This window comes from Hemicordylus capensis, chromosome 5 (assembly GCF_027244095.1).
Source record: "Hemicordylus capensis ecotype Gifberg chromosome 5, rHemCap1.1.pri, whole genome shotgun sequence".
Taxonomy (NCBI): domain Eukaryota; kingdom Metazoa; phylum Chordata; class Lepidosauria; order Squamata; family Cordylidae; genus Hemicordylus; species Hemicordylus capensis.
In genome coordinates, this window is record NC_069661.1 from 211,828,637 (window position 1) to 211,843,920 (window position 15,284).

Below are 15,284 nucleotides of genomic sequence, written 5' to 3' on the forward strand. Positions count from 1 at the left end.
GGAGGGGAAGAAACCAAGCTGCTGCTTCCATTGTAATTACCGGCAGGCGAGCCAATCCAATCATCTGTCCTTCCTGCTGCAGCACTCTGGCCAGATGCAGGAGGAGGAATGAGGGGAGGAGAAGCCCTGCTAACAAAAGGAAATGCCAAGGCTTCATGTGATGTTTTCCCATCTCTCCCTCAGTATTTGTTCTGTGGAAGCATTCAGCAAGATCTCCTAGGCTAAAATGAACTCTGGATGAAACATCTGTTTCTTATTTAAAACTCTTATTTTGCATGTTGATGTGCTTTGTGACTCGATTCTTCATTAGTATCTATATTAATTTCTGAAATCATGGAGATGTCGATTAACTTGATGCAATATATTTTTTTAAGGGGGTGTTTTAGGTGGTTCCAGTTTCTTACCAACATGCAACATGTCTTAGTAGACATATTACAAATATGGGAAGTAATGTTTGTGACTAGATTATTTTATATTTTGAAATCTGATGTCATATTTCTTGTTTCATTCAGTACGTATTTTATGGTGAAAATAATCCAGATGTATTGTGTCTGAGTGTATGACGCTATCAAGGAAAAAACTAAGGTTGTTTTACACATTACAAAAAAGTTGTGATCTGAGATCACAAGCTGAAGATGGGGAAGAGATCAAAAGTAGTTCTATATAATATGGAGACAATCATATTTCTTAAGGAAAGGGAGGGGAAGGGGACACATTTGTATTTAATTAAGAAGTAAAATGGCATCCTCTGCCAGTATCACTTTGGAGATTGTGCGTGAAGAGATTTTTCATGCAGTGTCATAGTGCTCAAACTGTGCACTGCTCAAACAAGTGAAAACCCTCCGCAGACACAATGCCGGTGCTGGCTGTCCTTCCCCTCCTCCCACAGTGCATATTTAAAAGATGAGTCATTCACTGACTAATCTGCCATGCACGATTAGCTGAAGGGGAAACTCAGGAGGGAGAGACTGCTTGTGCATGAGCTTCAAAACTTCACCAAGTGCTGTTCTAAGGATAAAGCAAGCTTTGTAAAGCAACCCCACCACCCTTTACAAGTTACTTTACTATTTAAAAAAGTAATATGTTTGCAGAAATATGATATGTGAGTGCACTCAGTAGATCTTTGTGGCTTCTATGCAACTACTCTGCTTCTCTGAGGGAGATTATATAAATAGGTCAGGGAGCACATGATCCACTGTTTTTTTCACCATGTGACCTAGTTTCTGAGACAAATGGTGCTTGTTTTCCGCAACTAAAGTACTGTTGTGAGATGATCACACTAAATTTTGACCAATTAGAAGGAGCAGTTGTTTGCAGCCACCACCCCTTTCTGAGAAATTAATATATTTAAGGCACACAGTACATGGGAGTCATCTCCTGCACAAAACCCTGTTAAGCAGTTGCACAATTACATTGAATTATTTCATCACGCCCATTAATCTTAGTGAGGATTGTGCAAGAGACTCAGTCCTGGTGCATCTGACTTTTCATGCTTTTACAAAGGAAAATCTTTTTTTGAAACACATTTTTAAATGCCCAAACTCTAATATACTAGCTGGGCCAGGTGCAGAGCATCTGCGCCTCTATTTCCCCCCGCCTGCCTACTGCCGCTGCCAATTTCTTTCCATGCATGCCTGCTGCCGCTTTCCTCTCCAGCCTGCCGCTATTTTCTTGCTCGCCTACTGCTGCCGTTGCTGTTTTCTCCACCCGCCCGCCCGCCCCCCACCGCCATTTTGTCCCCTCCCCACCACTGTTTTGTTTCCTGCCTCGCCTTCGGCGGTGCCACATTCTTCTTCCCCTGCTGGCAGCTTGCTTGCAAACTCTTGCAAGAGCTGCCACACATGGGATTAGCGACAGGTACACCTAAGAGAAAGATAGATAGATAGATAGAGTTATTAATGTTAATATGATTGATCTTTATATATTGCTTTAAAACAACAACAAAAAAGTTCTCGAAGCAATTCACATAGCAAAAGGGATAAGAAAATGGTTACCTATCCAAAATGGGTCCAGTGCCATCAGTCATATTAAAATAGAATTTGAAGTGTCAAGAGTGCTGGTCAAGAGTGCTGGCTATTACCTATAAAGCCCTTAATGGCTTGGGTCCAGGGTACTTAAAAGAGCACCTTCTCTGTCATGAACACTGTTGCCTATTAAGATCATCTGGGGAGGTCTGGTTACGATTGCCAGCTCGTTTGGTGGCGACGACTCATAACCGGGCCTTCTCTGTGGCTGCCCCAGGGCTTTGGAATACACTCCTTATTTCAGGAGAAGCATCTCCTTCTCTGCTTGCTTTTAGGAAGAACCTCAAGACCTGTTTTCCCAGGGATTTAACTGAATTAAAAAAACCAAAAGGTTTTCATCTTTTGAGATTGTTTTTTACTTGTTTTGTTTTGTGAATTTTAACTGTTTTATATTGTTTTACATTTGCTATGTTTTAACTTGGTACATCGATAGAAATACGATAAATGAATAAATAAGAGTATATATTTATGTACATTATATATGTATGTGCAGGTGCTTAATGAGATTTCCAAGTGTGAGAAGGAAGTGATTCCCCTTGATTATAAAGATCTATGTAGCTGTGATAGTGCGCAGAGTGTTACGTGCTGGTGCAACTACAGTACCTTTTGTGAGACAAGTAAAACAGTTCCATCCTGTTATGCCGCTTGTCATTTACAATCCAGTACAAGCTGCCTAGTACACAATGTCAAGTCCATAAGAGGTTGCACCGAACTGGATAAGTAACGGTTGGAAAGCATTCAGATTAAGCATTTGGAGACTCCACAGTCATGCCTTATTATTACCTGACTCTGGCCATTTCTGTTCTGCAAAACAGACTTGCACAATGATGCAATACCACACCTGGAAAAGGTTGCTACTCTTCCCAGCATGGCAGTTTTTACTTATACTTCTATACTAGCATGATGCTTGGATTCCATTCCCCCTACTAGTATAACAGCACAGATTACAGTATTAAGCAGAGCGGCTGTTACACCCTAATAAAACTACTTATTTGCTGGGACAATGATCAATGTGATTTAAGCAAATGTTGCTTAAATTTCTTAATCCCATAGAACAAGTATTTTCCTTAGGGCACTCCCTACTGCACATGGGCAGGAATTTTTATCTCACGATTAACCAACAGTTCCACAATTGCCTCTGAGACATGTATCTGCTTGTTGTATATCTCAGTTCGTAGTGAGGGGGAATCATAATGTGAAAATTTTCCACTCTACATTTTGTTTACTTTGGAACTGGAGGGGGTGATGGGTAGCAGGTACGTTATTCCAGCTGGTCTGGTGATCTCACTTTGAGTAGGCATGCTAAGAAACATTTTAAAAGTCAGTTCATGACATCATATTAATTACTTTTTATTGAACAAAGCAGCACAAAAAGGGGGGGGGGACTTATTTTGGAAACTAGCAGCTAATCCCTATAAAGTACAATAGTTGCTTCTCTGCCCTTCCCCCACTCAACAAACCTGAATTTAACCCCACCCCCTACTAAAAACATCGAAAACTACTTGTAACCACACCTCTGGAACTGCTATCTAAACTGACATACTATACTTTGAATGTGAAACTCATAACCACTCCCAGTAACATAAGAACACTGCCTCCCACAGTTTCACAGCAACCGTCGGTCGGTCGTTAGGAGCCTTCCCTCCCCCCAGCATTCTTTTTTTGGCCAACAGAATTGCTAGAGCCGTGTGCAAAACTAGGCTTTAGAGCTGTGTGCAAAAGCTTTCAACGCAGCCACATGCACAGTGTATCTTCTCCCTAGTGCATTGTTTTTCATTTGTGCTCTTGCAAGCAACCTGTACTTCGGTGAAAGGCCCAGGGAACCGCATAGAAATCACTTGATTTTATTTGTGTACATTAACCTGGTTTATTAAAGAGTGAGCTTTGTCAAACTGACAATCAGGAAAATCCTGTTCCCTGTTTTCAGTGATCAGGTACAGAATGGACAAAGCATAGCCACAGAGAAAGTGGACAATTTCTAAAAGGAAAGGTTGTAAGGCCCCATCTAAAAGACAAATTACTTAACCTGGAAGACCGTCCTTTCTATGCCCAAATGTTTGCAAATGAGCTCTTGATTACAAACTCCTAATGGAAATGTACTCTGCACATGTTTATTATTACTCATGTGTCCCAGAGTATTCAAAACAGGTTCTGTATCTAGGACTATGTCCAGAAACAGTACAAGTATAGGTGAGAGATTAACGCCTAGTGCAGACACAATGTTTGCTGATCTTTTAGCCACAATTAAAAGAATGAGGTACTCTTCATCAAAATTAAAAAATACAGAACATGCTCCTACTCCCTTCTTCCTCTCTGTTCCACAAATCCCCCTCTCAACTGTTTTCAGCATTAATAATGGTAACTTTTGTACCAAGTTTAATGATAGCCGTAGTTAGCTTTAAGCTAGAGGTTGAAGATTTGCAAATCCCTGCTTAAAGCTAATCATGGCTGGCATTAACCTCAGTGCGGATCTGACACTACACAATGGTTAATGCTGCAAAAAGATAGAAAGGGGAAAAATTTTACTTATCGTATTTCTATACCGCCTGACATATGCATCCCTAGGTGCTGTACAAAAGTTAAAATACGACAAATATAAAAACAGGATAAGATTGTTGAAGCAATTATGATAGAAAAACAATTAATTAAAAGCTTGAGAAAACAGGTGCATCTTGAGGGTCTTCTTAAAAACAGCCACAGAAGGAGAAACTCTGGTTTTAACAGGGAGTGCATTCCAGAGCCCCAGGGCAGCCACAGAGAAGGCCTGGTCCCAAGCAGTCACCAAACAAGCCAGTGATAGCCATAACCAGACCTCCCCAGATGATCTTAATAGGTGTCAGAGTTCATGACAAAGGAGGCATTCTCTTAAATACCCTTGACTCAAGCCATTAAGGGCTTTATAGATAATGACCAGCACTTTGTATTTCGCTCGGAAACATATCAGCAGCCAGACAGTGCAGTACTTTTAAGATCGGTGTTATATGGTCTCTTTGGGTTATCCCAGAGACCAGTCTGGTTGCTGCATTCTGTACCAACAGTAGTTTCTGGACTACGTACAAAGGCAGTCCCACGTAGAGTGCATTACAGTAGTCAAACCTACAGGTTACCAGCATATGTACCACTGTTTTAAGGTCATTTTCCTCCAGAAATGGACATAGATGATGATGTATCAGCCGAAGATGGCCAAAAGTACCCCTGACTGTTACCTCAACCTGAGAGACCAGAGAGAGCTTTGGATCCAGGAGCACTACCAAGCTACATACTTGTTTTTTTCTGGGGGAGTGTAACCCCATCCAGAACAGGCAGATCTAAACCATCTCTTGTGTTCTGACCCTCCATAGTCAGTAGTGTCGGGATTTCCTACCTTCCTCCGTGAGACAGGGTTGTTTACCCAGTCAAACGGCAGTGTGCCGAGAGAAGCAGGGGGCTCCAGATGCCAGGACAACCCCCGTAATTACCTTTCAGAAGTCAGGAAGGGCTCAGAGAGGCGGGCAACAGCTGCTATCAGCTCCAAGGGCTGCGGACGTGTGTAGAAATACTAGTGACGGGAGTGGAGTAGGAGAACAAGTCCCCTTTGGAGGCCAGGGATTGGGTGGCCAGGAGCAAGCTGGAAGGGGGGAGGAGTGTCCCAAATGTAGGGCTTTATTTAAGTCAGGGGCTGCCAAAGATAAGACGATCAGCAGGGATGGAGTTGGTTGGTCTGGTGGACTCCCAGAGAGGAGCTCAGACCTTTGCTCCCACTGATAGGCGGAGTGGAGTGCCTATACTTCCCTCCTCCCCCAACTCTGAGGCAATGCCCGTGCCTATAATTTAGTGTGATTGGGGGGAGGGGAGAGATTAATTAGAGAATTCCTCCTCCCTAAACACAGACAAGTACCTCCATCTTATTTGGATTAAATTTAAATTAGTTATCCCTCATCCAGCCCATGACCGCTTCCAGGCATTTAGAGAAGTTATGCCATTAACTGGTGAATTTGATGTAGAGAAATAGATGTAGGTGTCATCTGCATATTGATAACACCCTGCACCAAATCTCTTGATGATCTCTCCCAGCAGTTTCATGTAGATGTTAAAACGGATTGGAGACAGTATGGAGCCTTGTGGAAATCTGTACATTAACTCCCACGTTGCAGAGCATCAGTCTCCAAGTGCAGAAATGGGCAGGATCTAAAATACAAGTTTTTAAAATATGTATTTTCAATACTTTTATATTTTGTATCTAAAATACAAAACACATGTTTGAATTTAAACTTGGGACCATTGTTCACTCGCTGTGACATTTTTAATGACTTGTTTGCGGATAAAATCTCTCCGATTCAGGCCAAACTGGATTCCACAGCTACTGCAGAGTCTACTGTGGAGGTGTCCAGCAACTCATCTCATGGAATTAGATTGAATCATTTTTGGTTTGTGACTCCAGAGGAAGTGGACAAACTGCTTCGGACTGTGCATCCTACAACTTGTTCTCTTGACTCTTGTCCAACTTGGCTTATCTCATGTGGTAATTATATTATCAGAGATATTATGGTCAGCCTGACGGATGATCACCAACTGGCTTTTGACAGAGGGAGTGTGACTGCTGATCTGTTTGGACCTTTCTGCAGCTTTTGATACCATCGACCATGGTATATTTCTGGACTGCCTGAGGGAGGTGGGATTGGGTGGCACTGTTATACAGGGGTTCCATTCCTACCTCTGTGGTAGGTTCCAGGTGGTGTTGCTTGGAGACTGCTGTTCTGCAAAGCGAGAACTAAAGTGTGAAGTTCCACAAGGCACTATACTGTCCCCAATGCATTTTAACATCTACATGAAAATGCTGGGAGGGATTATCAGGAGGTTTGGTGCTAGGTGTTATCAATATGCTGATGACACCCAGATCCATTTCTCCATGTCAACCTCATCAGGAAATGGCATATCTTCTCTAAATACCTGCTTGGAGGCAGTAATGGGCTGGATGAGTGATAACAAACTGAAGTTGAATCCAAATAAGATATGGGGCTGCCTTTGTACATAGTCTGGAAACTACAATTGGTATAGAATGTGGCAGCCAGATTGGTCTCTGGGACAACTCGAAGGGACCACATAACACCAGTTTTAAGGGAACTGCACTGGTGCACTGCCAATATGTTTTCCGGGAGAAATACAAAGTGCTGGTTATTACCTATAAAGCCCTTAACAACTTGGGGTCAGGGTATTTAAGAGAGATATCTTTGTCATGAACCCTGCTGCCTGTTATTATCTTCTGGAGAGGTCTGGTTATAGTTGCCACCAGCTCATTCGTTGGTGACCCAGGACCGTGCTTTCTCTGTGGCTGCCCTAGGGCTTTGCAATATGCTTCTTGCTGAAATAAGATAATCTCCTCCTCTGCTTATTTTCAGGAAGACCCTCAAGATTAGAATTAATTTTAATAATTTGTTTTAATAATAATTTTATGCTACTGTTTTTATTTCTGTTATATACTACTATTTTGTTTCATGTATTTCAATTTGTGCTGATTTTTAAATATATTGTTTTAAATTTTGCACACTGCCTAGAGATGTATATATCAGGCGGTATAAAAATATGAAAAATAAAATTATGCTGGCCTTGGGCCGAAATAAACAAATAACTAATTTAAAAAAATAAAATACATCTCCGAAAACCAATCCCTTTATTTCGGTCGTTAACCAGAGTACAGAAACCTCAAATAAATTCATTACGAGATTTACACACAATATCACAAAACTTGGCCGCAGTATTAGTAATCGTTACATCAAAATTGGACAGCAAATAATCAAGATAAAAATCATCTGTGTGGCCAGGAAAATTCTTCAATTAAGGGGAAATAAAATTTAATCAAGTATCCTTGTAAAAGTTACAATATAAAATTACGTGGGTGGTGGTTTCGATAGTGCCTGAGCTGCAAGGACATAAGCGAGAAGAATATGGAATCTCATTGAACTTCCCCTCTAAGCCTGCAGTGGGGAGTGCATTGGCACATGTGAGAGTCAACGCCTAAATTTTGCAATTAATATGTTATTTAAATAATCAGCAGGTCTGAAATTTAAAAGCTGATTACCTATATGCAAGCCTCTCGGTACCTAGGCTGCTTCCTCAGTTCAATATCAAGGACATACCGTACTGTTTAATGGCCCTCCTGGCTAGGTAAATCCCCAGCCTACTGAGTTCTTCCTGAGGGAGACCATAATATTGGAGTTTAGCTTTTATCATCACCTTCCAATTTGAATTGAAACAATCAATCAGTACCAAGGGGGGCAGTCCCACTTGGGAGAATTTCAATTTTAACCAAAAAATGATAATGCTCCACCAGTAACACGTTTCCAGTCTGATGACTCCTGCCTCCCGTCTGAGGACAGTGTTTGGAACACAACAAGGCTCTTGAAAAATCATTCTAAGAAATTTTGTTTGTACAACTTCCAGCAGGGTGAAATTTCCATATGGGCCCAATTGGGCTCCATTCAAAAGCTGCGGATAAACTTTTGCTATGAAGAGTTTAATAGCAACAGGGATTAAAAGGGCACCTCTTGTGAAGTGAAAAGTTTTAATTGAGTTTGCTGATTGTTGGGCATTCTGGATTATGAAATTTAGATGGGCTCTTCATCCACCTGACGAATGAGAAACAACATCAAGATCTTTGAAAGTTTTAACTTGCTCGATCTTGTGGCCATTCATATGCCATGTGCGAGACTTAGGGTGCTTAGCAAAAATCATGACCTTTGTTTTCTGATATTTTACTTCTATGGCCTCCTCTGCACAGTAGGAACTAAATAAGGTGAGCCTCAGCCCAATACGGGTCTGCGACAATAGAACCATGTCATCCACGTACAATAAAATCGGGAGATGTCAATTTAGATGTCAATGCGCCAATTTAGGTGGATATGTAGGGGGGTCATTTAAATGTGAAACTAAGGAATTGATGTATAAGTTGAACAATATCGAGGCCAAAATACATCCCTGTCTTACGCCCCTATAGGTTGGAATCTCAGCAGACAGATGACCTCTCACATTACATCGAACCCTCAGGTGGGTGTTTTCTTGGAGCTTGTAAATTAGTAACAATAGGTGCTTGTCAATGGATAAGTCTTTAAGTTTTAGCCATAGTCGTTCCCTAGATATAAGATCAAAAGCTGATTTCAAATCTTTAAGTAAAGCATATAGGGCAAACCTAGTGCTATAAGTGTATTTTTCAGCTAAATGATGTAGTATGAAGCTTGCTCCGTTGGGGAGTGTCCCTCACGAAAGCCTGCCTGCTCGGGGGCCAAAATGTTATTCGAGTCAAGCCAGTCAAGATTCACCGACAGATGTTTTGCATATAATTTACTGATAGTATTCAGGAGACTAATCGGACAATAGTTGGCTGGCTCATCTCTTTCCCCTTTTTTATAGATGAGAATGATTATAGCAGTACCCCAATCATGAGGGAATTTTGCAGTATTAACAATAAAAGTGAAAAGGGAAGCTAAAACAGGGCCCCACCAATCCAAATTAGAGCATTATGCTTCAGTAGTGATAAAATCACTCCCAGGGGCCTTGCCCATTTTGAATTGCTTTACAAGCCCCTCAATTTCGGCACAAGAAACTGGGTTCCAGCAACTGGGAGCTTGGCAGCATTATAATCGAATATTACGACCATAGGGTCAGTCTGCCTGTAGAGAGTATGAAAATTGAGAACAGGGGGCTCTTGCCATAGATGGTGAAATGAGACGCCAGAAAAATATTTGTATCTAAAATAAATTTACTCAGGTATTTTGTATTTTTAAAATACATTGCCAGAAGCAAAATACATCTCAGCTAATCATTGCTTTGCTTTCTTGCTTCAGGAGCTGCCTTTTTATTGCAAGGAGGCAGCCCATTGGCTTCCAAGCATCCTTGTGTTTGTGTGTGCTCTGTTCCTCCCTCTCTGCCCCCTGAAGTTTGAATAGTTTTACTCTGCTGCTGACTGGTCAGCCAGCAAAGTTTGAAAATCAAAGGGGGGAAAGAGAGAGACTGTCCCTGTGAGTAAAATAGGAAATGAGAGGTGAGGGTGGCATGGGAGTCCATGGAAGAGGGGCAAGAGGGAGCAACTCTCCCCTCCCCCACACTGGATTTTGGATGCAAGAGAACTCTCTACCTCACAGGTTGCTTGCTTTAAAGTTCCTCTGTTCCTCTAACTGCAACTAGTAGCCTGACCTGAAGAGACTGATGTTCTTCTGGTCTGGTGATCCAGTCTCTGTGTAAATTTGCAACTTGCCTGAGGTGTGGACAAGTTGTTTTGCAGAGTAGTTTACAAATATCTCCCTGTCTGTGTCCCCTATTGTTTACTGTGGCTGACTAAGGGTATCAAATTTCCATTTCTTTCCTCTCTGTGAAACAAAGCATCAGCTTAGTCTATGTCTGAAGTTTATCTTTCGAGAGCTTTGTGTTAAGATTGCTGGAGGGAATGCAGAGTGCTTAGCAGACTTTCCAGGTTACCTGGCTGTGATGGGAGTGGGACACATTAAGGTGATTCTCATGATTGCCAAGAGTGGGTGGGCACCTTCCCCCACCCCAGATGACCAAGCCCTGGGTCTTTGGCATGCCTCTCATGCACCCCAGAGGAGCAGTGCTCAATGGGGGAACGTGGAGTGTTATGTGGCCAGAACAATACCATGGTGCATAGTGCATTGAGGTAGTCCCCCATCTCTGTCTCTCCTTGGGCTGCATTCAGCCAAAGGAGACACACAATACCCAGCAGCCAGATTTAGTAAGGGGGTCAGGCTGCATGGGAGCACTGGGATCCATGAAGATCCCGTTCCTTCACACAACCAGCCTAACCCAGGCTGGGCTGCCTTAGCCTGAGTTAGGCTGGTTGTAAGAACAGCCGCAGTATCACTATGGGACACACAGAACAATACAGGAAATCAAGCACCCATTCTTGCTTAGACTGGATTAAAAGCTTAAAACATTTTAAAAGTCATCTTTTTTCTCACAACAACCTGTAAAGTTGGTCACATTGAGAGAGAAAGCCTGCCTTACAGGAACAGATGACTCCCACTGTAGAAGGGAGATGATAATGTAGATGACTACATTATCCCAAGTTTGTTTCCCCCCATTTTATCCTCACAACAATCCTTTGAGGTCGGCTAGACTGAGAAATAGGGGAGGCCCATAGTTCAGTGTGGCGCCCAAAATGGCAGCTGCCGCACATGCACAAATCGTTTCTGCGAGGCCCTGGGCCATGCCAGGCCTTGCAGAGGCCATTTGCGCATGCACAGCGGTCGCCATTTTGGGTGCTGCACCAAATTACAGAGGCCTGAATGAGCTGAAAAACCAGCCGAAATGACCGGAGGGGGCGATTACGGAGGCTGGCAGGGGGAGGGGGAACCTTCACGGACACCCCCCCACACACACACACACACTATCCAAAGGAACTCCCTTGAAGGGGAAAAGGGGGGGGGTTGGTTTTTTAAAAATCCCAATTTTAATTTTTTTTTGCAAACCACCACACACCCCGGGATGCAACCGAACCGGGGGTGGGGTCAAGGGGATGCTGGGAAAACTGGTCCAGTCAGGTTTGAGTCCGGTCCAGACCACGAACCGAACTGGGCCAGCCGGTTTTGTGCACGTCCCTAACCATGAAAGATTAGAGACAGGTCTATAATTGGCTAACTCTGAGGGATCCAGTGCAGGTTTCAAGTAAGGTCTAATAATAGCCTCCTTAAGGCAAGGAGGCATCCTGTCCTCCCTCAGAGAAGCATTTATAATATGTATCAGACCCTCTCTTATAGTACTATTGGCAGATGAAACAAGCCAAGTTAGGCAAGGGTCAAGAGAACAGGTGGTAGGTCAGAAGTAGCTTGTCCAAATCCTCAGGAGTAACAAATTGAAAATGATCCAATCTTATCTCATAAGAGGAGTTGCTAGACACCTCCCTAGTAGACTTTGCAATAAATGTGGAGTCCAGTTTGGCCTGAATATGAGAGATTTCATCTGCAAAAACATTAAAAATGTCCCAGTGAGTGACCAGAGGTTCCACATTTGAGTTAAAGTGGGAGGAGGCACGTACTAGCCCTCTCACAACCCTAGACAATTGCTTGATATGAACTTGCGGAAGCAATGCAAGCAGAAAAGAGTCACTTTTTTGCCACCTATATTGCCAGAGCATAGATCTTCAAATGTGCTTTGTCTTGTAATCTATTGGATTTGCGTAGAATTTTCCTCAACTTGCACTCTAATCGTCTACCTAGCCACTTCAGCTCCCGTAATTCTTCTGAATACCACAGTGCTAATTTTTAAGCCGGATGCTTAGGAGTGATTGTGTCAACTGTTATAGTGTGTTCATTATTCCATGTTTGCACCAGAGCATTGACAGAATCATCGGCAGAGCCAACTCCAAACTCTTCCAAGACTTCTTCAAACCTTTTTTCTTTTAAAGATTACGAGTCCTTTGGGGACAGGGATCCATCTTATCTTCTATATATTTAATCCTCTAAGGCATACCCGTGGCTAATCTCGTGTGTGGTAGCTCTGAGCTCTCTAGATATAATAGTGTGGTAGCGTGTGTGTGTGTGTGTGTGTGTGTGTGTGTGTGTGTGTGTGTGTATCTCCTGGGTGTGCCTTGGAATGTGCGTCCTGGCGCCCAGCTGATTGGCCGGGCAGCAGAGGCACCTGATTGTCTGAGGCGCACCCAGGAGGATTGGTCGCCATGGCAGCGGCGGGCCCGGCCCGGCTGTGGAGGTCAGAGGCGGCAGTGGGCCTGACCTGGCCCGGCCATGGAGTGGTGGTGGCAGGCCCAGCCGGGCCGTGGAGGCAAGGCCCAGGAGAGGGGAAAGAAAGGGGGGCAGAAGTAGTGGTGGGGAGGAGAGGTGACTGCACCCAGCACGGGCCGGCCGTGGTCAGGAAGCGAAGACTGGGGCATAAGGTGGGGGAAAGAGGTAATCACTGGCCCCAAAGAGCTCACAGATGCTCTGTGCAGGGTTGGCTAGTACATATAAAAGGATAGTGGGCAGGGGACTGCAAAGAGAAGGTTAGTGAGGGAGGAAAGAGCCCCTTCAGCAGAAGAAGGCTGCCACTGTGTGAATTAGATGAGGAACAAGATGAACAAGATCTGTTAACTCAGGAAAGGGGAGAGAGAGAAGGGAGGAGACAGGCAGGGGGGAAATGAGTGGAGGAGGGAGAAAGAGAGAGAAAAGGAGGGAAACAGAGAAAGAAGGAAGGGTGAGGGATGGGCCCAAGCCTGACAGCAGCCTGAGGGGAATGAGTGGCCATGGTGGCAGCAGCAAGGAAGGGCCCAGGCAACCACGTTGCTGTTTGGGCCTTTGGCGGAGGGAGGCAGGCAGTCAAAGGATGAGCCTGGGCATTTCAGCTGCCTGAGGGGTGGCCCCAGTGGCCATGGTGGTGGTGGCAGCATGGAAGGGTCTGGTCAACTGCTTCTGCTGCTGCAGCTGCTCCTGTGTGGAGGAGCAGGGCTCAGGTGAGGGTGTGGAGGTCTCTGGGGATAGGAGGCTGCAGCTTGGCCAATAGGCACCAGCAACACCGCAGCTGTGACCAAGAGGGGTGAGGGAGATGGAGTGAAGGGATGGAGGAATGGCCAAGAGGGGTGAAAGGGATGGAAGCAACCGGATGGAGGAGGGGGAGCAGGAGTGCAACTCAGGTGAGGGTGGAGAGATCTCTGATGTGAGGGGGGCTGTGGCAGAGGTTGAGGGGAGCAATCAAGTACTAGCGCGCAGATGCTCTGCGTGGGTTAAGCTAGTTTATTTATTATTTCTCTATGTAAACCACTTTGGAAACATTTGTTGAAAAGCGGTATATAAATATTTGTGGTTGTTGTTGGATCCAATCACCTTCTCAGGCAGACGAGCCTAATCATTCCTTCACCACTGCAGAGGTGGGTTGTGGCTGTAAATACTACCTTAACCAGATGGTGGTCCATTCTAGACAATTATTTGTTTGTTTATTACATTTTCTATCCCGCTTGGAGTCCTCATCCACGGAACACTACCCTGTTCAGGGCAAAAGACCATATTGGTCTATGGGTCATGCAGAGGCCAATTGCTGCTGTGCCGGAGGAAGAAGGCCCAAATGGGCTGGTTTGGGCTGCAAGGGAGGCTGGCGGGGGGAGGGGGGACCTCCGCGGACACGGACACACACACACACACCCCATCTCCAATAACTCCCCTGAAGGGGGTATGTAAAAAAATTATACACCTCTGCAGGGGTGGAAGACCAGTTAAGATGGTCTGCCCTCAGAGGCTTATGGATCCTAATGGATTCCTGATGGCTCTAGGGAAGTTTCCTACTGAGAGAGCGGATGGTACTGTTGATGCCCTGGCCTCCCTTTGGTATGAGGAGATAGGTCAGACGATTGACTGAGAGAGAAGTGACTGGCCCAGAGTCACCCAACTAGTTTCATGGCTGAATGGGGATTTGAACTCGGGTCTCCCCGGTCCTAGTCCAGCACTCTAACCACTACACCACGCTGGAAGCACCACCATTGGAAGCAGCCATCATATTAACTGCCACCAATATGATAAATAAATTATCATTGTTGACCTTATTTATAGACTTGTTGCATTCTTGTGGGCATTTTCACATGGAAGCTTAAACTGGAAATACATAAAGAAGCACAGGAGAGGCTTTGTAATGCAAATAACTATTATGGCCAGCCAAGCGCTGGCCTTAAGGGTAGGCAAGTCAGGCAGGCGCCCAGGGCACCTACCTGAAGGGAATGCTGAACTGAGTTTGGCGGCTTGCTGTTTGTTAAATGTACTGTCTGGAGTGAAACTGTAGAAGCCTGGGAGACCTCAGTGGGATCTCAGCACTTGTCAGCAAAGCAGCAAATCACTGAGAAGTAGCTCTGGGTGCTTTTCGTGAGCACTGATGAGGAAGTCTGGGAACAATAGTAGGGCCTGTTACACTACCAGGTTTTGCAAACCTGCACAAGCAACGCAACTGGGCAACACTGATAAACTAACCATGGGGTAAAGTAAAGTTGTGCCGTCAAGTCGGTGTCAACTCCTGGCAACCACAGAGGCATGTGGTTTTCTTTGGTAGAATACAGGAGGGGTTTACCATTACCTCCTCCCGTGCAGCATGAAATGATGCCTTTCAGCATAGTCTTCATCCCAGGGAACTTTTAATCCTAGGGACAGCCCTGTAGCCAATGCAAGCTTTACATTCACTTTACAAACAGATTAAAACAAAAGCTGCTTAAACCTCATGCCTGAAAGATTGCCAGCTTCATGTTCACAGGTTGTTATTTTTGGAGTTGTTACAATGAAGTAACCATCTTTATACTAAATA